The sequence below is a fragment of the Oncorhynchus gorbuscha genome, unplaced genomic scaffold (genome assembly GCF_021184085.1).
Source record: "Oncorhynchus gorbuscha isolate QuinsamMale2020 ecotype Even-year unplaced genomic scaffold, OgorEven_v1.0 Un_scaffold_801, whole genome shotgun sequence".
NCBI lineage: Eukaryota > Metazoa > Chordata > Actinopteri > Salmoniformes > Salmonidae > Oncorhynchus > Oncorhynchus gorbuscha.
Genome location: NW_025745816.1, coordinates 45603 through 67500, shown reverse-complemented (window position 1 = coordinate 67500; position 21898 = coordinate 45603). Strand labels below are relative to the sequence as shown.

At 45.5% G+C, this 21898-nt stretch overlaps 1 protein-coding gene across 1 annotated transcript in view; it reads right to left on the bottom strand.

Annotated features, from left to right (window-relative positions):
• LOC124020297 (receptor-type tyrosine-protein phosphatase delta-like) overlaps nt 1–8688 on the bottom strand; it is a 182195-nt gene extending 173507 nt beyond the window's left edge. The window contains exons 1-2 of the mRNA XM_046335647.1: nt 8596–8688; nt 8314–8455 (exon numbers count right to left, since the gene is read on the bottom strand). The gene's annotated coding sequence lies outside the window, so the exon portion shown is untranslated. The remainder of the gene's footprint in view (nt 1–8313; nt 8456–8595) is intronic.
• Nucleotides 8689–21898: the final 13210 nt, after the last annotated feature.

The window sequence follows — 21898 nt, the reverse complement described above, 5'->3', positions numbered from 1 at the left end:
GTGTAGTGTATAAACCCAGTTCTAGTGGGTGTAGTGTATAAACCCAGTTCTAGTGGGTGTAGTGTATAAACCCAGTTCTAGTGGGTGTAGTGTATAAACCCAGTTCTAGTGGGTGTAGTGTATAAACCCAGTTCTAGTGGGTGTAGTGTATAAACCCAGTTCTATCAGTGTATAAACCCAGTGAAACGTCAAGACAAAGAAATATATAAATACTTATGAAATATATAAATACATATGAAATATATAAATACTTATGAAATATATAAATACTTATGAAATATATAAATACTTATGAAATATATAAATAAATATAGGAATAAATATGTAATGCTAAAAAACTGCTAACACTGGTGTTCAACCCTCTTGTGCTTTGAGTTGGCATAATCTTCCTCTCTCTCTCTCTCTCTCTCTCTCTCTCTCTCTCTCTCTCTCTCTCTCTCTCTCTCTCTCTCTCTCTCTCTCTCTCTCTCTCTCTGTCTCTCTTTCTTTCTCTCACACATACACACATGCACAGTTGTCTCTCTCTCTCAATTCAATTCAAGGGGCTTTGTTGGCATGGGAAACATGTTCTTATTGCCAAGGCAAGTGAAATAGACAATAAACAGAAAATAACAGTAAACATTACACTCACAACATTTTGTTAATAATATAATATATAATCTCTCTCTCTCTCTGTCTCTCTGTCTCTCTCTCTCTCTCTGTCTCTCTCTCTCTCTCTGTCTCTCTCTCTCTCTCTCTCTCTCTCTGTCTCTCTCTTTTTCTCTCTCTTTCTCCCTCTCTCTCTGTCTCTCTCTCTCTCTCTCTCTCTCTCTCTCTCTCTCTCTCTCTCTCTCTCTCTCTCTCTCTCTCTCTCTCTCTCTCTCTCTCTCTCTCTCTCTCTCTCTCTCTCTCTCTCTCTCTCTCTCTCTCTCTCTCTCTCTCTCTCTGTCTCTCTCTCTCTCTCTCTCTCTCTCTCTCTCTCTGTCTCTCAATTCAATTCAAGGGGCCTTATTGGCATGGGAAACATGTTAACATTGCCAAAGCAAGTGAGGTCTCTCTCTCTGTCTCTCTGTCTCTCTGTCTGTCTCTCACTCTCTCTCTCTCTCTGTCTCTCTCTTTTTCTCTCTGTCTGTCTCTCACTCTCTCTCTCTCTCTCACTCTCTCTCTTTCTCTCTCTCTCTCTCTCTCTCTCTCTCTCTCTCTCTCTCTCTCTCTCTCTCTCTCTCTCTCTCTCTCTCTCTCTCTCTCTCTCTCTCTCTCTCTCTCTCTCTCTCTCTCTCTCTCTCTCTCTCTCTCTCTCTCTCTCTTCTCTCTCTTCTCAGTGCCTCTCCTCTCTCCATCACGTCAGACTAAATAAGCAGTGATGTCTCTAGTACACAAGTCTATGTGACAACTTCTTAAATGACGACCCCCACACACAACAGCACACATTCATTAACAAGCTCCGTATCCTGCCTTTAAAGCACGAGAAGCACTAAACTATCGCTAAATCCGACTATAAGATCACATTTCGGACACCAAGTGTGCATTCAAAATGGCCCCTAATCCACAATGCACTACATTTGAACAGGGTCCGCAGAGTGGGTGTCATTTCAGACACATCCAAGTGTCCATGTTAGTTTCTCACTCTACTGCTGTGTAACTGGTATCATTTACCTGAAACTACTGGTATCATTTACCTGTAACTACTGGTACCATTTACCTGTAACTACTGGTACCATTTACCTGTAACTACTGGTACCATTTACCTGTAACTACTGGTACCATTTACCTGTAACTACTGGTACCATTTACCTGTAACTACTGGTACCATTTACCTGAAACTACTGGTACCATTTACCTGTAACTACTGGTACCATTTACCTGTAACTACTGGTACCATTTACCTGTAACTACTGGTACCATTTACCTGTAACTACTGGTACCATTTACCTGTAACTACTGGTACCATTTACCTTAATGATGTTCTACTGTAACTACTGGTACCATTTACCTGTAACTACTGGTACCATTTACCTGTAACTACTGGTACCATTTACCTGTAACTACTGGATTGTATTGTATTGTATTGTATTGTATTGTATTGTATTGTATTGTATTGTATTGTATTGTATTGTACTGTATTGTATTGTATTGTATTGTATTGTATTGTATTGTATTGTATTGTATTGTATTGTATTGTATGTTCCGGTTCCGGTTGGAGCGAGTGGTCGCATCTGCACTTCGCTCCCACGGGTAGTATAACTTTTTCATTATATTTCTTTATAGCACAACGGTTTGATTTGTCTAATCTTAGCAATTTCTTCTCAGCTAGCTACATAGCCGTCTTTGTATCAAAGATAATTGCGTAATTATCGTATTTCGCCGTCCTAACGTAGTCTTCACTAGCCAGCTAGCTAACGTCCACTGATTAGCTGCACTGGAGAAACTATTACACTCAACTGAACGACTTGATTAGTGTAGTGTTAGCTAGCTACATAGCTGTCTTTGCTGTCTTCGTATCATCGTATCCAAGATAATTGTGTTGTTTAGGTTTAGAGTGTGTAGTCTTAGAGTGATTATCTTAATTTACCGAGGTTAGCTAGCCAGCTATTTGTCGTCCTTAACGTAGGTGACTCTGTTAGCTAGCCAACAGCTAGCCAACGTCTTCTGTATAGAACTCAGCAACCCGGTCGCATTCACAGGTAGTATCACATTTTCACTTCATTTCATTACAGTACAACGGTTTGATTTGTTTGATCGTAGCTAGCTACATAGCTAGCTACATAGCCGTCTTTGTATCAAAGATAATTGTGTAGTCTAGAGCGATTTTCTAGGTTCGCTAGCCAGCTATTGTCGTTCTTTTAACGCAACGTAACGTAAACAACACTGCTAGCTAGCCAGCTAGCCCCGAATAGCAACACTGCAGAAACTATTACACTCAACGGAACGACTTGATTAGTGTAGTGTCAACAACGCACCCACTGCCAGCTGGCCTACTTCAGCAGTACTGTATCATTTTAATCATTTTAGTCAATAAGATTCTTGCTACGTAGCTTAACTTTCTGAACATTCGAGACGTGTAGTCCACTTGTCATTCCAATCTCCTTTGCATTAGCGTAGCCTCTTCTGTAGCCTGTCAACTATGTGTCTGTTTATCCCTGTTCTCTCCTCTCTGCACAGACCATACAAACGCTCCACACCGCGTGGCCGCGGCCACCCTACTCTGGTGGTCCCAGCGCGCACGACCCACGTGGAGTTCCAGGTCTCCGGTAGCCTCTGGAACTGCCAATCTGCGGTCAACAAGGCAGAGTTCATCTCAGCCTATGCCTCCCTCCAGTCCCTCGACTTCTTGGCACTGACGGAAACATGGATCACCACAGACAACACTGCTACTCCTACTGCTCTCTCTTCGTCCGCCCACGTGTTCTCGCACACCCCGAGAGCGTCTGGTCAGCGGGGTGGTGGCACCGGGATCCTCATCTCTCCCAAGTGGTCATTCTCTCTTTCTCCCCTTACCCATCTGTCTATCGCCTCCTTTGAATTCCATGCTGTCACAGTTACTAGCCCTTTCAAGCTTAACATCCTTATCATTTATCGCCCTCCAGGTTCCCTCGGAGAGTTCATCAATGAGCTTGATGCCTTGATAAGCTCCTTTCCTGAGGACGGCTCACCTCTCACAGTTCTGGGCGACTTTAACCTCCCCACGTCTACCTTTGACTCTTTCCTCTCTGCCTCCTTCTTTCCACTCCTCTCCTCTTTTGACCTCACCCTCTCACCTTCCCCCCTACTCACAAGGCAGGCAATACGCTCGACCTCATCTTTACTAGATGCTGTTCTTCCACTAACCTCATTGCAACTCCCCTCCAAGTCTCCGACCACTGCCTTGTATCCTTTTCCCTCTCGCTCTCATCCAACACCTCCCACACTGCCCCTACTCGGATGGTATCGCGCCGTCCCAACCTTCGCTCTCTCCCCCGCTACTCTCTCCTCTTCCATCCTATCATCTCTTCCCTCCGCTCAAACCTTCTCCCACCTATCTCCTGATTCTGCCTCCTCAACCCTCCTCTCCTCCCTCTCTGCATCCCTTGACTCTCTATGTCCCCTATCCTCCAGGCCGGCTCGGTCCTCCCCTCCCGCTCCGTGGCTCGATGACTCATTGCGAGCTCACAGAACAGGGCTCCGGGCAGCCGAGCGGAAATGGAGGAAAAACTCGCCTCCCTGCGGATCTGGCATCCTTTCACTCCCTCCTCTCTACATTTTCCTCCTCTGTCTCTGCTGCTAAAGCCACTTTCTACCACGCTAAATTCCAAGCATCTGCCTCTAACCCTAGGAAGCTCTTTGCCACCTTCTCCTCCCTCCTGAATCCTCCTCCCCCCCCTCCTCCCTCTCTGCAGATGACTTCGTCAACCATTTTGAAAAGAAGGTCGACGACATCCGATCCTCGTTTGCTAAGTCAAACGACACCGCTGGTTCTGCTCACACTGCCCTACCCTGTGCTCTGACCTCTTTCTCCCCTCTCTCTCCAGATGAAATATCGCGTCTTGTGACGGCCGGCCGCCCAACAACCTGCCCGCTTGACCCTATCCCCTCCTCTCTTCTCCAGACCATTTCCGGAGACCTTCTCCCTTACCTCACCTCACTCATCAACTCATCCCTGACCGCTGGCTACGTCCCTTCCGTCTTCAAGAGAGCGAGAGTTGCACCCCTTCTGAAAAACCTACACTCGATCCCTCCGGTGTCAACAATTACAGACCAGTATCCCTTCTTTCTTTTCTCTCCAAAACTCTTGAACGTGCCGTCCTTGGCCAGCTCTCCCGCTATCTCTCTCTGAATGACCTTCTTGATCCAAATCAGTCAGGTTTCAAGACTAGTCATTCAACTGAGACTGCTCTCCTCTGTATCACGGAGGCGCTCCGCACTGCTAAAGCTAACTCTCTCTCCTCTGCTCTCATCCTTCTAGATCTATCGGCTGCCTTCGATACTGTGAACCATCAGATCCTCCTCTCCACCCTCTCCGAGTTGGGCATCTCCGGTGCGGCCCACGCTTGGATTGCGTCCTACCTGACAGGTCGCTCCTACCAGGTGGCGTGGCGAGAATCTGTCTCCTCACCACGCGCTCTCACCACTGGTGTCCCCCAGGGCTCTGTTCTTGGCCCTCTCCTATTCTCGCTATACACCAAGTCACTTGGCTCTGTCATAACCTCACATGGTCTCTCTTATCATTGCTATGCAGACGACACACAATTAATCTTCTCCTTTCCCCCTTCTGATGACCAGGTGGCGAATCGCATCTCTGCATGTCTGGCAGACATATCAGTGTGGATGACGGATCACCACCTCAAGCTGAACCTCGGCAAGACGGAGCTGCTCTTCCTCCCGGGGAAGGACTGCCCGTTCCATGATCTCGCCATCACGGTTGACAACTCCATTGTGTCCTCCTCCCAGAGCGCCAAGAACCTTGGCGTGATCCTGGACAACACCCTGTCGTTCTCAACCAACATCAAGGCGGTGGCCCGTTCCTGTAGGTTCATGCTCTACAACATCCGCAGAGTACGACCCTGCCTCACACAGGAAGCGGCGCAGGTCCTAATCCAGGCACTTGTCATCTCCCGTCTGGATTACTGCAACTTGCTGTTGGCTGGGCTCCCTGCCTGTGCCATTAAACCCCTTCAACTCATCCAGAACGCCGCAGCCCGTCTGGTGTTCAACCTTCCCAAGTTCTCTCACGTCACCCCGCTCCTCCGTTCTCTCCACTGGCTTCCAGTTGAAGCTCGCATCCGCTACAAGACCATGGTGCTTGCCTACGGAGCTGTGAGGGGAACGGCACCTCAGTACCTCCAGGCTCTGATCAGGCCCTACACCCAAACAAGGGCACTGCGTTCATCCACCTCTGGCCTGCTCGCCTCCCTACCACTGAGGAAGTACAGCTCCCGCTCAGCCCAGTCAAAACTGTTCGCTGCCCTGGCCCCCCAATGGTGGAACAAACTCCCTCACGACGCCAGGACAGCGGAGTCAATCACCACCTTCCGGAGACACCTGAAACCCCACCTCTTTAAGGAATACCTAGGATAGGATAAGTAATCCCTCTCACCCCCCTTAAGTTTTAGATGCACTATTGTAAAGTGACTGTTCCACTGGATGTCATAAGGTGAATGCACCAATTTGTAAGTCGCTCTGGATAAGAGCGTCTGCTAAATGACTTAAATGTAAATGTAAAATGTATTGCAATGTATTGTATTGTATTGTATTGTATTGTATTGTATTGTATTGTACTGTATTGTATTTCAACATATTGTATTGTATTATATTGTATTATATTGCATTGTATTTCAATATATTGTGCTGTAATATATTGTATTGTATTGTGTTGTTTTGTATTGTATTGTATTTCAATATATTGTATTGAATTTTACTGTATTGAATTGCATTGTAATTTATTGTATTTCATTTTATTGTGTTGTATTATATTGTATTGCATTATATTGTATTGTGTTCCAATATATTATGCTGTAATATATTGTATTGTATTGTTTTGTATATTGTATTGTATTTCAAAATATATTTCATTGTATTTTACTGTATTGAATTGCATTATATTGTACTGTAATATATTGTATTGTATTTTATTGTATTGTATTTTATTGTATTGTATTTAAGATATTGTATTGTATTATATTATATTATATTATATTATATTGTATTGTATTATATTATATTATATTGTATTGTAGTGTATTGTATTATATTGTATTACATTGTATTGTATTGCAAATTATTGTACTATAATATATTGTATTGACTGTATTTTATTATATTGTATTCTATTATATTGTATTATATTGTATTTTATTGTATTATATTGTATTGTATTGTATTGTATTGTATTGAATTGTATTATATTGTATTGTATTGTATTGTATTGTATTGAATTGTAATTTGATGTATTATATTGTATTGTATTATATTGTATTGTATTGTATTGTATTGTATTGTATTATATTGTATTATATTGTATTGTATTGAATTGTAATTTGATGTATTATATTGTATTATATTGTATTGTATTGTATTGTATTGTGTTGTATTGTATTATATTGTGTTGTATTGTATTGAATTGCATTGTGATGTATTGTATTGTGATGTATTATATTATATTGTATTGTATTGTATTGTATTGTATTGTATTGTATTGTATTGTATTGTATTGTGTTGTATTGTATTGTATTGTGTTGTATTGTATTGTATTGTGTTGTATTATATTGTATTGTATTGTATTGTATTGTATTGTATTGTATTGTATTGTATTGTAGTGTAGTGTATTGTATTGTATTGTATTGTATTGTATTGTGTTGTATTGCATTGTATTGTATTGTATTGTATTGTGTTGTATTGTGTTGTATTGTATTGTATTGTATTGAATTGCATTGTAATGTATTGCATTATATTGTACTGTAATATATGGTATTGTATTGTATTGTATTGTATTGTATTGTATTGTATTGTATTGTATTGTATTGTATTGTATTGTATTGTATTGTATTGTATTGTATTGTATTATATTGTATTGTATTGTATTGTATTGTATTGTATTGTATTATATTGTGTTGTATTGTGTTGTATTGTATTGTATTGTATTGTATTGTATTCTATTATATTGTATTGTATTGTATTATATTGTGTTGTATTGTGTTGTATTGTATTGTGTTGTTTGCTTTACTTTATGCCTCTGTCTGTAGGTTATGTTAAAAGGCTACTGTACTGCCGTGTCAATGTGTGCTCTCCAGCACCGATGGTTCCACTCTATTGTTACTCTGTTACATTCTACTGAGACGGATCAGTTAATTAACACTAGTGTCTAAAGCGTTCCTCTCCTGCTTCCCTCCCCCTCTCCCTCCCCCATCCTCACTCCCCACCTCCCCCCCACAAACACAAATCTTCTCCTCTCACTTCATCCCCTCTTTCTCCCTGACACACTCTGCCAGTCTTCTCTCCCCTCTATCCACATCGCTCTCTACAGATATATCACGTATCCTCCAAATGAGGCAATGTGGAATGCGGACGAGGCAGGCATGCGCGCACACACACGACTTTCTTAACCTGGTCGAGGGAAAGGGTACCCGTCTTTAATGAATAACGCCTTTCCCCTTATCATTACCATACATAAGGCTACACACTCAGAAGCACACAGGGGACCTATGAAATAATCAAACCACTTATAGTGGCATCACGGCACAGTCTACTACACCTGATACAATGTAAACCCACTGGCTCTCTTGTCAAAATCGACAAAAAACAAAACAATTTATTTATTTTTTTGACACAAAAGGCAGAGTAAATATTCAGCCAACGCACCGTAATATCCGGATCAATCCTCAGTGTATGGAGAATCCCAAGGAGTTTTCTTTATCTTTCTTCACCCAAGTTAGAAACAGCCGAGCTCTATAATATCCCTCTCAGTCCCTCCTTCCTGCCCGACCTCGAGGTCCTGAACGAACTGACAGAAAAGAGAGAATAAGAGAGACTGGGTTTACATCAAACATGCAGATCTAGACTTAGCTATCGAGGTCATCTCTCAGAAGTGAACGAATTAAACAAGAGAAAATACACATTTTGAAATAACAGTTGGTGCCTTACCGATTTCAAAATCCGAGCTCGAGAAAAGACGACCGTTAAAAACAGGAACCTCGCGAGGATCTGCGTGAGAAAGCGGCTGTCAAATTTGACTTCAAACTGATGCTGACGATGCGCGCGGATATAAAGCTGTTCCACGAGAGAGAAAGAGAAAGAGAGAGAGAGGAGAGAGACAGAGAGAGAGAGAGGAAGAGAGACAGAGAGGAAGAGAGAGAGAGAGAGAGAGAGAGAGAGAGAGAGAGAGAGAGAGAGAGAGAGAGAGAGGAAGAGGTAGAGAGAGAGAGAGAGAGGAACAGAGAGAGAGAGAGAGAGAGAGGAAGAGGAAGAGAGAGAGAGAGACAGAGAGGAAGAGATGAGAGAGAGAGAGAGAGAGAGACAGAGAGAGAGAGGAAGAGAGAGAGATAGAGGAAGAGGAAGAGAGAGAGAGAGAGAGGAAGAGGAAGAGAGAGAGAGGAACAGAGAGAGAGAGAGGAACAGAGAGAGAGAGGAAGAGAGAGACAGAGAGAGATACAGAGAGGAAGAGAGGAGAGAGAGAGACAGAGAGAGAGAGGAAGAGGAAGAGAGAGAGAGACAGAGAGGAAGAGAGGAGAGAGAGAGAGAGACAGAGAGAGAGAGAGAGAAAGAGGAAGAGGAAGAGAGAGAGAGAGACAGAGACAGAGAGGAAGAGAGAAGAGAGAGAGACAGAGAGGAAGAGGAAGAGAGAGAGACAGAGAGGAAGAGAGGAGAGAGAGAGAGACAGAGAGAGAGAGAGAGAAAGAGGAAGAGGAAGAGAGAGAGAGAGACAGAGACAGAGAGGAAGAGAGAAGAGAGAGAGACAGAGAGGAAGAGGAAGAGAGAGAGACAGAGAGAGAGAGAGAGAGAGAGAGAGAGAGAGAGAGAGAGAGAGAGAGAGAGACAGAAGAGAGACAGAGAAGAGAGAGAGAGAGAGAGAGAGAGAGGAAGAGGAAGAGAGAGAGATAGAGGAACAGAGAGAGAGAGAGAGAAAGAGGAAGAAGAGAGAGAGACAGAGAGACAGAGAGGAAGAGATGAGAGAGAGAGAGAGAGAGAGAGAGAGAGAGAGAGAGAGAGAGAGAGAGGAAGAGGAAGAGAGAGAGAGAGAGGAAGAGGAAGAGAGAGAGAGAGAGGAACAGAGAGAGAGAGCGAGAGAGAGAGGAACAGAGAGAGAGAGAGAGGAAGAGAGAGAGAGACAGAGAGAGATACAGAGAGGAAGAGAGGAGAGAGAGAGACAGAGAGAGAGAGAGAGGAAGAGGAAGAGAGAGAGACAGAGAGGAAGAGAGGAGAGAGAGAGAGACAGAGAGAGAGAGAGAGAGAGAAAGAGGAAGAGGAAGAGAGAGAGAGAGACAGAGACAGAGAGGAAGAGAGAAGAGAGAGAGACAGAGAGGAAGAGGAAGAGAGAGAGAGGAAGAGGAAGAGAGAGAGAGAGAGAGACAGAGAGGAAGAGAGAGAGAGAGAGAGAGAGAGAGGAGAGAGAGAGAGAGAGACAGAGAGAGAGAGAGAGAGAGAGAGAGAGAGAGAGAGACAGAGAGGAGAGAGGAGAGAGAGAGAGAGAGAGAGAGGAAGAAGAGGAAGAGAGAGAGATAGAGGAACAGAGAGAGAGAGAGAGAGGAAGAGGAAGAGAGAGAGAGAGAGAGAGAGAGAGAGAGAGAGAGAGAGAGAGAGAGAGAGAGAGAGAGAGAGGAAGAGGAAGAGAGAGAGAGAGGAAGAGGAAGAGGAAGAGAGAGAGAGAGAGGAACAGAGAGAGAGAGAGAGGAAAAGAGAGAGAGACAGAGAGAGATACAGAGAGGAAGAGAGGAGAGAGAGACAGAGCGAGAGAGAGAGGAAGAGGAAGAGAGAGAGACAGAGAGGAAGAGAGGAGAGAGAGAGAGACAGAGAGAGAGAGAGAGAGGAAGAGGAAGAGGAAGAGAGAGAGAGAGAGACAGAGACAGAGAGGAGAGAGAGAGAGAGAGAGAGAGAGGAAGAGGAGAGAGGGAGAGAGAGAGAGAGAGAGAGAGAGAGAGAGAGAGAGAGAGAGAGAGAGAGAGAGAGAGAGAGAGAGAGAGAGAGAGAGAGAGAGAGAGAGAGAGAGAGAGAGAGAGAGAGAGAGAGACAGAGAGAGAGAGAGAGAGAGAGAGAGAGAGAGAGAGAGAGAGAGAGAGAGAGAGAGAGAGAGAGAGAGAGACAGAGAGAGAGAGAGAGAGAGAGAGAGAGAGAGAGAGAGAGAGAGAGAGAGAGAGAGAGACAGAGAGAGAGACAGAGAGAGAGACAGAGAGGAAGAGAGAGGAGAGAGAGAGAGAGACAGAGAGAGAGACAGAGAGGAAGAGAGAGGAGCGAGAGACAGGGGGGGGGAAGAGGAAGACAGAATAGTACACTCGTGAAGGTTCTGAATAAGATGCTGACCAGTGCTTTTTGTCTGAACACTGCATGTGTTTAGTCGGATCATGTGATTTCTTTCAGCAGGTCTATTCACCCACCAATACAACACATCAGTTGATCAGTCATTACTCATCGTTTTATTGACCTACTTTCCTCAACGTAAAGTATTAATGAATTGCCTGCTTTACAATGTCAACGTGGCCATGGCGCTGGCTAAACGCAAAACAGTCTATTCAACATATTTATAGGTCAACATTGTGAGGATCAGAGACTTCATTTGTTTTTCTCCCTAGACGAAGATAAGATGCCACTGAATTAAATAGAAAACAAACATATTCTTCTACACAGACACAAAAACATTAAAGTTGTTATTTATACAAAACAAAATGTACTGACTAAACTCCCAGAAGGCCTGTGCTTCAGCAGCTCTTCAGGAAGCCTTTGGTTTCCCACCTCAGGTGTTCTAAAGCCGTGAAGGGCAAACACTGAATCTCAACTCTTCTCAATTAGATCGACTGAATAGCCTCTCTGTCCTTCGCTCTATATAGGGAATAGGGCCCTGGTCAAAACTGGTATACTATATAGGGAATAGGGCCCTGGTCAAAACTAGTACACTATATAGGGAATAGGGCCCTGGTCAAAACTAGTATACTATATAGGCAATAGGGCCCTGGTCAAAACTAGTATACTATATAGGGAATAGGGCCCTGGTCAAAACTAGTATACTAGTACACTTGTCATCTCCCGTCTGGATTACTGCAACTCGCTGTTGGCTGGGCTCCCTGCCTGTGCCATTAAACCCCTTCAACTCATCCAGAACGCCGCAGCCCGTCTGGTGTTCAACCTTCCCAAGTTCTCTCACGTCACCCCGCTCCTCCGTTCTCTCCACTGGCTTCCAGTTGAAGCTCGCATCCGCTACAAGACCATGGTGCTTGCCTACGGAGCTGTGAGGGGAACGGCACCTCAGTACCTCCAGGCTCTGATCAGGCCCTACACCCAAACAAGGGCACTGCGTTCATCCACCTCTGGCCTGCTCGCCTCCCTACCACTGAGGAAGTACAGCTCCCGCTCAGCCCAGTCAAAACTGTTCGCTGCCCTGGCCCCCCAATGGTGGAACAAACTCCCTCACGACGCCAGGACAGCGGAGTCAATCACCACCTTCCGGAGACACCTGAAACCCCACCTCTTTAAGGAATACCTAGGATAGGTTAAGTAATCCCTCTCACCCCACCCCCCCTAAGTTTTAGATGCACTATTGTTAAGTGACTGTCCCACTGGATGTCATAAGGTGAATGCACCAATTTGTAAGTCGCTCTGGATAAGAGCGTCTGCTAAATGACTTAAATGTAAATGTAAATGTAAAACTAGTATACTATATAGGCAATAGGGCCCTGGTCAAAACTAGTATACTATATAGGGAATAGGTGGTATACTATGTAGGGAATAGGTGGTATACTATATAGGGAATAGGGCCCTGGTCAAAACTAGTATACTATATAGGGAATAGGTGGTATACTATGAAGGGAATAGGTGGTATACTATGTAGGGAATAGGTGGTATACTATATAGGGAATAGGTGGTATACTATGTAGGGAATAGGGCCCTGGTCTAAACTAGTATACTATATAGGGAACAGGGCCCTGGTCTAAACTAGTATACTATATAGGGAATAGGTGGTATACTATGTAGGGAATAGGTGGTATACTATGTAGGGAATAGGTGGTATACTATGTAGGGAATAGGTGGTATAATATGTAGGGAATAGGTGGTATACTATGTAGGGAATAGGGCGACATTTGGGATGACTGAAATGACTGAATTTGAACAACACTCAAAGCTGTATGATGGGGAGTATTAAAGGGAAGGGAAGAGAGAAGAGACGGAAAGAGAAGGAGCGGATTGGAGAGACAAGAGAAGTGGAGAGACAAGAGAGAAGTGGAGAGACAAGAGAAGTGGAGAGACAAGAGAAGTGGGGAGGACAAGAGAGAAGTGGAGAGACAAGAGAGAAGAGGAGAGACAAGAGAGAAGAGGAGAGACAAGAGAGAAGTGGAGAGACAAGAGAGAAGAGGAGAGACAAGAGAGAAGAGGAGAGACAAGAGAGAAGAGGAGAGACAAGAGAGAAGAGGAGAGACAAGAGAGAAGAGGAGAGACAAGAGAGAAGAGGAGAGACAAGAGAGAAGAGGAGAGACAAGAAAGAAGAGGAGAGACAAGAGAGAAGTGGAGAGACAAGAGAGAAGTGGAGAGACAAGAGAGAAGTGGAGAGACAAGAGAGAAGAGGAGAGACAAGAGAGAAGAGGAGAGACAAGAGAGAAGAGGAGAGACAAGAGAGAAGTGGGGAGGACAAGAGAGAAGTGGAGAGACAAGAGAGAAGTGGAGAGACAAGAGAGAAGTGGGGAGGACAAGAGAGAAGTGGAGAGACAAGAGAGAAGAGGAGAGACAAGAGAGAAGTGGAGAGACAAGAGTGAAGGGGCGGACTGGAGAGAAGAGGAGAGACAAGAGACAAGAGAGAAGAGGAGAGACAAGAGAGAAGTGGAGAGACAAGAGAGAAGAGGAGATACAAGAGTGAAGGGGCGGACTGGAGAGAAGAGGAGAGACAAGAGAGAAGAGGAGAGACAAGAGAGAAGTGGAGAGACAAGAGAGAAGAGGAGAGACAAGAGAGAAGAGGAGAGACAAGAGAGAAGAGGAGAGACAAGAGAGAAGAGGAGAGACAAGAGAGAAGTGGAGAGACAAGAGAGAAGTGGAGAGACAAGAGAGAAGAGGAGAGACAAGAGTGAAGGGGCGGACTGGAGAGAAGAGGAGAGACAAGAGAGAAGAGGAGAGACAAGAGAGAAGTGGAGAGACAAGAGAGAAGAGGAGAGACAAGAGAGAAGAGGAGAGACAAGAGAGAAGAGGAGAGACAAGAGTGAAGGGGCGGACTGGAGAGAAGAGGAGAGACAAGAGAGAAGAGGAGAGACAAGAGAGAAGTGGAGAGACAAGAGAGAAGAGGAGAGACAAGAGAGAAGAGGAGAGACAAGAGAGAAGAGGAGAGACAAGAGAGAAGTGGAGAGACAAGAGAGAAGAGGAGAGACAAGAGAGAAGAGGAGAGACAAGAGAGAAGTGGAGAGACAAGAGAGAAGAGGAGAGACAAGAGAGAAGAGGAGAGACAAGAGAGAAGTGGAGAGACAAGAGAGAAGAGGAGAGAAAAGAGAGAAGAGGAGAGACAAGAGAGAAGAGGAGAGACAAGAGAGAAGAGGAGAGACAAGAGAGAAGAGGAGAGACAAGAGAGAAGAGGAGAGACAAGAGAGAAGAGGAGAGACAAGAGAGAAGTGGGGAGGACAAGAGAGAAGAGGAGAGACAAGAGAGAAGTGGAGAGACAAGAGAGAAGAGGAGAGACAAGAGAGAAGTGGAGAGACAAGAGAGAAGAGGAGAGACAAGAGAGAAGAGGAGAGACAAGAGAGAAGTGGGGAGGACAAGAGAGAAGAGGAGAGACAAGAGAGAAGAGGAGAGACACGAAAGAAGTGGAGAGACAAGAGAGAAGTGGAGAGAAAAGAGAGGTGGAGAGACAAGAGAAGTGGAGAGACAAGAGAGAAGAGGAGAGACAAGAGAGAAGAGGAGAGACAAGAGAGAAGTGGAGAGACAAGAGAGAGGAGGAGAGACAAGAGAGAAGTGGAGAGACAAGAGAGAAGAGGAGAGACAAGAGAGAAGAGGAGAGACAAGAGAGAAGTGGAGAGACGAGAGAGAAGAGGAGAGACAAGAGAGAAGAGGAGAGACAAGAGAGAAGAGGAGAGACAAGAGAGAAGTGGAGAGACAAGAGAGAAGAGGAGAGACAAGAGAGAAGTGGAGAGAAAAGAGAGAAGAGGAGAGACAAGAGAGAAGAGGAGAGACAAGAGAGAAGAGGAGAGACAAGAGAGAAGAGGAGAGACAAGAGAGAAGTGGAGAGACAAGAGAGAAGAGGAGAGACAAGAGAGAAGTGGGGAGGACAAGAGAGAAGAGGAGAGACAAGAGAGAAGAGGAGAGACACGAAAGAAGTGGAGAGACAAGAGAGGTGGAGAGACAAGAGAAGTGGAGAGACAAGAGAGAAGAGGAGAGACAAGAGAGAAGAGGAGAGACAAGAGAGAAGAGGAGAGACAAGAGAGAAGTGGAGAGACAAGAGAAGTGGAGAGACAAGAGAGAAGTGGGGAGACAAGAGAGAAGAGGAGAGACAAGAGAGAAGTGGAGAGACAAGAGAGAAGAGGAGAGACAAGAGAGAAGTGGAGAGACAAGAGAGAAGTGGAGAGACAAGAGAAGAGGAGAGACAAGAGAGAAGTGGAGAGACAAGAGAGAAGAGGAGAGACAAGAGAAGTGGGGAGGACAAGAGAGAAGAGGAGAGACAAGAGAAGAGGAGAGACAAGAGAGAAGAGGAGAGACAAGAGAGAAGAGGAGAGACAAGAGAGAAGAGGAGAGACAAGAGAGAAGAGGAGAGACAAGAGAGAAGAGGAGAGACAAGAGAAGAGGAGAGACAAGAGAGAAGTGGAGAGACAAGAGAGAAGAGGAGAGACAAGAGAGAAGTGGAGAGACAAGAGAGAAGAGGAGAGACAAGAGAGAAGTGGAGAGACAAGAGAAGTGGGGAGGACAAGAGAGAAGAGGAGCGACAAGAGAGAAGAGGAGAGACAAGAGAGAAGTGGAGAGACAAGAGAGAAGAGGAGAGACAAGAGAGAAGAGGAGAGACAAGAGAAGTGGAAAGACAAGAGAGAAGAGGAGAGACAAGAAAGAAGAGGAGAGACAAGAGAGAAGAGGAGAGACAAGAGAGAAGAGGAGAGACAAGAGAGAAGAGGAGAGACAAGAGAGAAGAGGAGAGACAAGAGAGAAGAGGAGAGACAAGAGAGAAGAGGAGAGACAAGAGAAGTGGAAAGACAAGAGAGAAGAGGAGAGACAAGAAAGAAGAGGAGAGACAAGAGAGAAGAGGAGAGACAAGAGAGAAGAGGAGAGACAAGAGAGAAGTGGAGAGACAAGAGAGAAGAGGAGAGACAAGAGAGAAGTGGAGAGACAAGAGAGAAGTGGAGAGACAAGAGAGAAGAGGAGAGACAAGAGAGAAGAGGAGAGACACGAAAGAAGTGGAGAGACAAGAGAGAAGTGGAGAGAAAAGAGAGGTGGAGAGACAAGAGAAGTGGAGAGACAAGAGAGAAGAGGAGAGACAAGAGAGAAGAGGAGAGACAAGAGAGAATTGGAGAGACAAGAGAGAAGTGGAGAGAAAAGAGAGAAGAGGAGAGACAAGAGAGAAGAGGAGAGACAAGAGAGAAGTGGAGAGACAAGAGAGAAGAGGAGAGACAAGAGTGAAGGGGCGGACTGGAGAGAAGAGGAGAGACAAGAGAGAAGAGGAGAGACAAGAGAGAAGAGGAGAGACAAGAGAGAAGTGGAGAGACAAGAGAGAAGAGGAGAGACAAGAGAGAAGAGGAGAGACAAGAGAGAAGTGGAGAGACAAGAGAGAAGTGGAGAGACAAGAGAGAAGAGGAGAGACAAGAGAGAAGAGGAGAGACACGAAAGAAGTGGAGAGACAAGAGAGAAGTGGAGAGAAAAGAGAGGTGGAGAGACAAGAGAAGTGGAGAGACAAGAGAGAAGAGGAGAGACAAGAGAGAAGAGGAGAGACAAGAGAGAAGTGGAGAGACAAGAGAGAGGAGGGGAGACAAGAGAGAAGTGGAGAGAAAAAGAGAAGAGGAGAGACAAGAGAGAAGAGGAGAGACAAGAGAGAAGAGGAGAGACAAGAGAGAAGAGGAGAGACAAGAGAGAAGAGGAGAGACAAGAGAGAAGTGGAGAGACAAGAGAGAAGAGGAGAGACAAGAGAGAAGTGGAGAGAAAAGAGAGAAGAGGAGAGACAAGAGAGAAGAGGAGAGACAAGAGAGAAGTGGAGAGACAAGAGAGAAGAGGAGAGACAAGAGTGAAGGGGCGGACTGGAGAGAAGAGGAGAGACAAGAGAGAAGAGGAGAGACAAGAGAGAAGTGGAGAGACAAGAGAGAAGAGGAGATACAAGAGAGAAGAGGAGAGACAAGAGAGAAGAGGAGAGACAAGAAAGAAGAGGAGAGACAAGAGAGAAGAGGAGAGACAAGAGAGAAGAGGAGAGACAAGAGAGAAGAGGAGAGACAAGAGAGAAGAGGAGAGACAAGAGAGAAGAGGAGAGACAAGAGAGAAGAGGAGAGACAAGAGAAGTGGAAAGACAAGAGAGAAGAGGAGAGACAAGAAAGAAGAGGAGAGACAAGAGAAGAGGAGAGACAAGAGAGAAGAGGAGAGACAAGAGAGAAGTGGAGAGACAAGAGAGAAGAGGAGAGACAAGAGAGAAGTGGAGAGACAAGAGAGAAGTGGAGAGACAAGAGAGAAGAGGAGAGACAAGAGAGAAGAGGAGAGACACGAAAGAAGTGGAGAGACAAGAGAGAAGTGGAGAGAAAAGAGAGGTGGAGAGACAAGAGAAGTGGAGAGACAAGAGAGAAGAGGAGAGACAAGAGAGAAGAGGAGAGACAAGAGAGAAGTGGAGAGACAAGAGAGAAGTGGAGAGAAAAGAGAGAAGAGGAGAGACAAGAGAGAAGAGGAGAGACAAGAGAGAAGTGGAGAGACAAGAGAGAAGAGGAGAGACAAGAGTGAAGGGGCGGACTGGAGAGAAGAGGAGAGACAAGAGAGAAGAGGAGAGACAAGAGAGAAGAGGAGAGACAAGAGAGAAGTGGAGAGACAAGAGAGAAGAGGAGAGACAAGAGAGAAGAGGAGAGACAAGAGAGAAGTGGAGAGACAAGAGAGAAGTGGAGAGACAAGAGAGAAGAGGAGAGACAAGAGAGAAGAGGAGAGACACGAAAGAAGTGGAGAGACAAGAGAGAAGTGGAGAGAAAAGAGAGGTGGAGAGACAAGAGAAGTGGAGAGACAAGAGAGAAGAGGAGAGACAAGAGAGAAGAGGAGAGACAAGAGAGAAGTGGAGAGACAAGAGAGAGGAGGGGAGACAAGAGAGAAGTGGAGAGAAAAGAGAGAAGAGGAGAGACAAGAGAGAAGAGGAGAGACAAGAGAGAAGAGGAGAGACAAGAGAGAAGAGGAGAGACAAGAGAGAAGAGGAGAGACAAGAGAGAAGTGGAGAGACAAGAGAGAAGAGGAGAGACAAGAGAGAAGTGGAGAGAAAAGAGAGAAGAGGAGAGACAAGAGAGAAGAGGAGAGACAAGAGAGAAGTGGAGAGACAAGAGAGAAGAGGAGAGACAAGAGTGAAGGGGCGGACTGGAGAGAAGAGGAGAGACAAGAGAGAAGAGGAGAGACAAGAGAGAAGTGGAGAGACAAGAGAGAAGAGGAGATACAAGAGAGAAGAGGAGAGACAAGAGAGAAGAGGAGAGACAAGAGAGAAGTGGAGAGACAAGAGAGAAGAGGAGAGACAAGAGAGAAGAGGAGAGACAAGAGAGAAGTGGAGAGACGAGAGAGAAGAGGAGAGACAAGAGAGAAGAGGAGAGACAAGAGAGAAGAGGAGAGACAAGAGAGAAGTGGAGAGACAAGAGAGAAGAGGAGAGACAAGAGAGAAGTGGAGAGAAAAGAGAGAAGAGGAGAGACAAGAGAGAAGAGGAGAGACAAGAGAGAAGAGGAGAGACAAGAGAGAAGAGGAGAGACAAGAGAGAAGTGGAGAGACAAAGAGAGAAGAGGAGAGACAAGAGAGAAGAGGAGAGACAAGAGAGAAGAGGAGAGACAAGAGAGAAGAGGAGAGACAAGAGAGAAGTGGAGAGACAAGAGAGAAGAGGAGAGACAAGAGAGAAGTGGAGAGAAAAGAGAGAAGAGGAGAGACAAGAGAGAAGAGGAGAGACAAGAGAGAAGAGGAGAGACAAGAGAGAAGAGGAGAGACAAGAGAGAAGAGGAGAGACAAGAGAGAAGTGGAGAGACAAGAGAGAAGAGGAGAGACAAGAGAGAAGTGGAGAGACAAGAGAGAAGAGGAGAGACACGAAAGAAGTGGAGAGACAAGAGAGAAGAGGAGAGACAAGAGAGAAGAGGAGAGACAAGAGAGAAGTGGAGAGACAAGAGAGAGGAGGAGAGACAAGAGAGAAGTGGAGAGAAAAGAGAGAAGAGGAGAGACAAGAGAGAAGAGGAGAGACAAGAGAGAAGAGGAGAGACAAGAGAGAAGTGGAGAGACAAGAGAGAAGTGGAGAGACAAGAGAGAAGAGGAGAGACAAGAGAGAAGTGGAGAGAAAAGAGAGAAGAGGAGAGACAAGAGAGAAGAGGAGAGACAAGAGAGAAGAGGAGAGACAAGAGAGTAGAGGAGAGACAAGAGAGAAGAGGAGAGACAAGAGAGAAGTGGAGAGACAAGAGAGAAGAGGAGAGACAAGAGAGAAGTGGTGAGACAAGAGAGAAGAGGAGAGACAAGAGAGAAGAGGAGAGACAAGAGAGAAGTGGAGAGACAAGAGAGAAGTGTAGAGACAAGAGAGAAGAGGAGAGACAAGAGAGAAGTGGAGAGACAAGAGAAGTGGAGAGACAAGAGAGAAGAGGAGAGACAAGAGAGAAGAGGAGAGACAAGAGAGAAGTGGAGAGACAAGAGAGAAGTGGAGAGACAAGAGAAGTGGGGAGGACAAGAGAGAAGAGGAGAGACAAGAGAGAAGAGGAGAGACAAGAGAGAAGAGGAGAGACAAGAGAGAAGAGGAGAGACAAGAGAGAAGAGGAGTGACAAGAGCGAAGAGGAGAGACAAGAGAGAAGAGGAGAGACAAGAGAGAAGAGGAGAGACAAGAGAGAAGAGGAGAGACAAGAGAGAAGAGGAGAGACAAGTGCGAAGAGGAGAGACAAGAGAGAAGAGGAGAGACAAGAGAGAAGAGGAGAGACAAGAGAGAAGAGGAGAGACAAGAGAGAAGTGGAGAGACAAGAGAGAAGAGGAGAGACAAGAGAGAAGTGGAGAGACAAGAGAGAAGAGGAGAGACAAGTGAGAAGAGGAGAGACAAGAGAGAAGAGGAGAGACAAGAGCGAAGAGGAGAGACAAGAGAGAAGTGGAGAGAAAAGAGAGAAGAGGAGAGACAAGAGAGAAGAGGAGAGACAAGAGAGAAGAGGAGAGACAAGAGAGAAGAGGAGAGACAAGAGAGAAGAGGAGAGACAAGAGAGAAGTGGAGAGACAAGAGAGAAGTGGAGAGACAAGAGAGAAGTGGAGAGACAAGAGAGAAGAGGAGAGACACGAAAGAAGTGGAGAGACAAGAGAGAAGAGGAGAGACAAGAGAGAAGAGGAGAGACAAGAGAGAAGTGGAGAGACAAGAGAGAGGAGGAGAGACAAGAGAGAAGTGGAGAGAAAAGAGAGAAGAGGAGAGACAAGAGAGAAGAGGAGAGACAAGAGAGAAGAGGAGAGACAAGAGAGAAGTGGAGAGACAAGAGAGAAGTGGAGAGACAAGAGAGAAGAGGAGAGACAAGAGAGAAGTGGAGAGAAAAGAGAGAAGAGGAGAGACAAGAGAGAAGAGGAGAGACAAGAGAGAAGAGGAGAGACAAGAGAGAAGAGGAGAGACAAGAGAGAAGAGGAGAGACAAGAGAGAAGTGGAGAGACAAGAGAGAAGAGGAGAGACAAGAGAGAAGTGGTGAGACAAGAGAGAAGAGGAGAGACAAGAGAGAAGAGGAGAGACAAGAGAGAAGTGGAGAGACAAGAGAGAAGTGGAGAGACAAGAGAGAAGAGGAGAGACAAGAGAGAAGTGGAGAGACAAGAGAAGTGGAGAGACAAGAGAGAAGAGGAGAGACAAGAGAGAAGAGGAGAGACAAGAGAGAAGTGGAGAGACAAGAGAGAAGTGGAGAGACAAGAGAAGTGGGGAGGACAAGAGAGAAGAGGAGAGACAAGAGAGAAGAGGAGAGACAAGAGAGAAGAGGAGAGACAAGAGAGAAGAGGAGAGACAAGAGAGAAGAGGAGAGACAAGAGCGAAGAGGAGAGACAAGAGAGAAGAGGAGAGACAAGAGAGAAGAGGAGAGACAAGAGAGAAGAGGAGAGACAAGAGAGAAGAGGAGAGACAAGAGCGAAGAGGAGAGACAAGAGAGAAGAGGAGAGACAAGAAGAGAGAAGAGGAGAGACAAGAGAGAAGAGGAGAGACAAGAGAGAAGTGGAGAGACAAGAGAGAAGAGGAGAGACAAGAGAGAAGTGGAGAGACAAGAGAGAAGAGGAGAGACAAGTGAGAAGAGGAGAGACAAGAGAGAAGAGGAGAGACAAGAGCGAAGAGGAGAGACAAGAGAGAAGAGGAGAGACAAGAGAGAAGAGGAGAGACAAGAGAGAAGAGGAGAGACAAGAGAGAAGAGGAGAGACAAGAGAGAAGTGGAGAGACAAGAGAGAAGAGGAGAGACAAGTGAGAAGAGGAGAGACAAGAGAGAAGAGGAGAGACAAGAGCGAAGAGGAGAGACAAGAGAGAAGTGGAGAGAAAAGAGAGAAGAGGAGAGACAAGAGAGAAGAGGAGAGACAAGAGAGAAGAGGAGAGACAAGAGAGAAGAGGAGAGACAAGAGAGAAGAGGAGAGACAAGAGAGAAGTGGAGAGACAAGAGAGAAGAGGAGAGACAAGAGAGAAGTGGAGAGACAAGAGAGAAGAGGAGAGACACGAAAGAAGTGGAGAGACAAGAGAGAAGAGGAGAGACAAGAGAGAAGAGGAGAGACAAGAGAGAAGTGGAGAGACAAGAGAGAGGAGGAGAGACAAGAGAGAAGTGGAGAGAAAGAGAGAAGAGGAGAGACAAGAGAGAAGAGGAGAGACAAGAGAGAAGAGGAGAGACAAGAGAGAAGTGGAGAGACAAGAGAGAAGTGGAGAGACAAGAGAGAAGAGGAGAGACAAGAGAGAAGTGGAGAGAAAAGAGAGAAGAGGAGAGACAAGAGAGAAGAGGAGAGACAAGAGAGAAGAGGAGAGACAAGAGAGAAGTGGTGAGACAAGAGAGAAGAGGAGAGACAAGAGAGAAGAGGAGAGACAAGAGAGAAGTGGAGAGACAAGAGAGAAGTGGAGAGACAAGAGAGAAGAGGAGAGACAAGAGAGAAGTGGAGAGACAAGAGAAGTG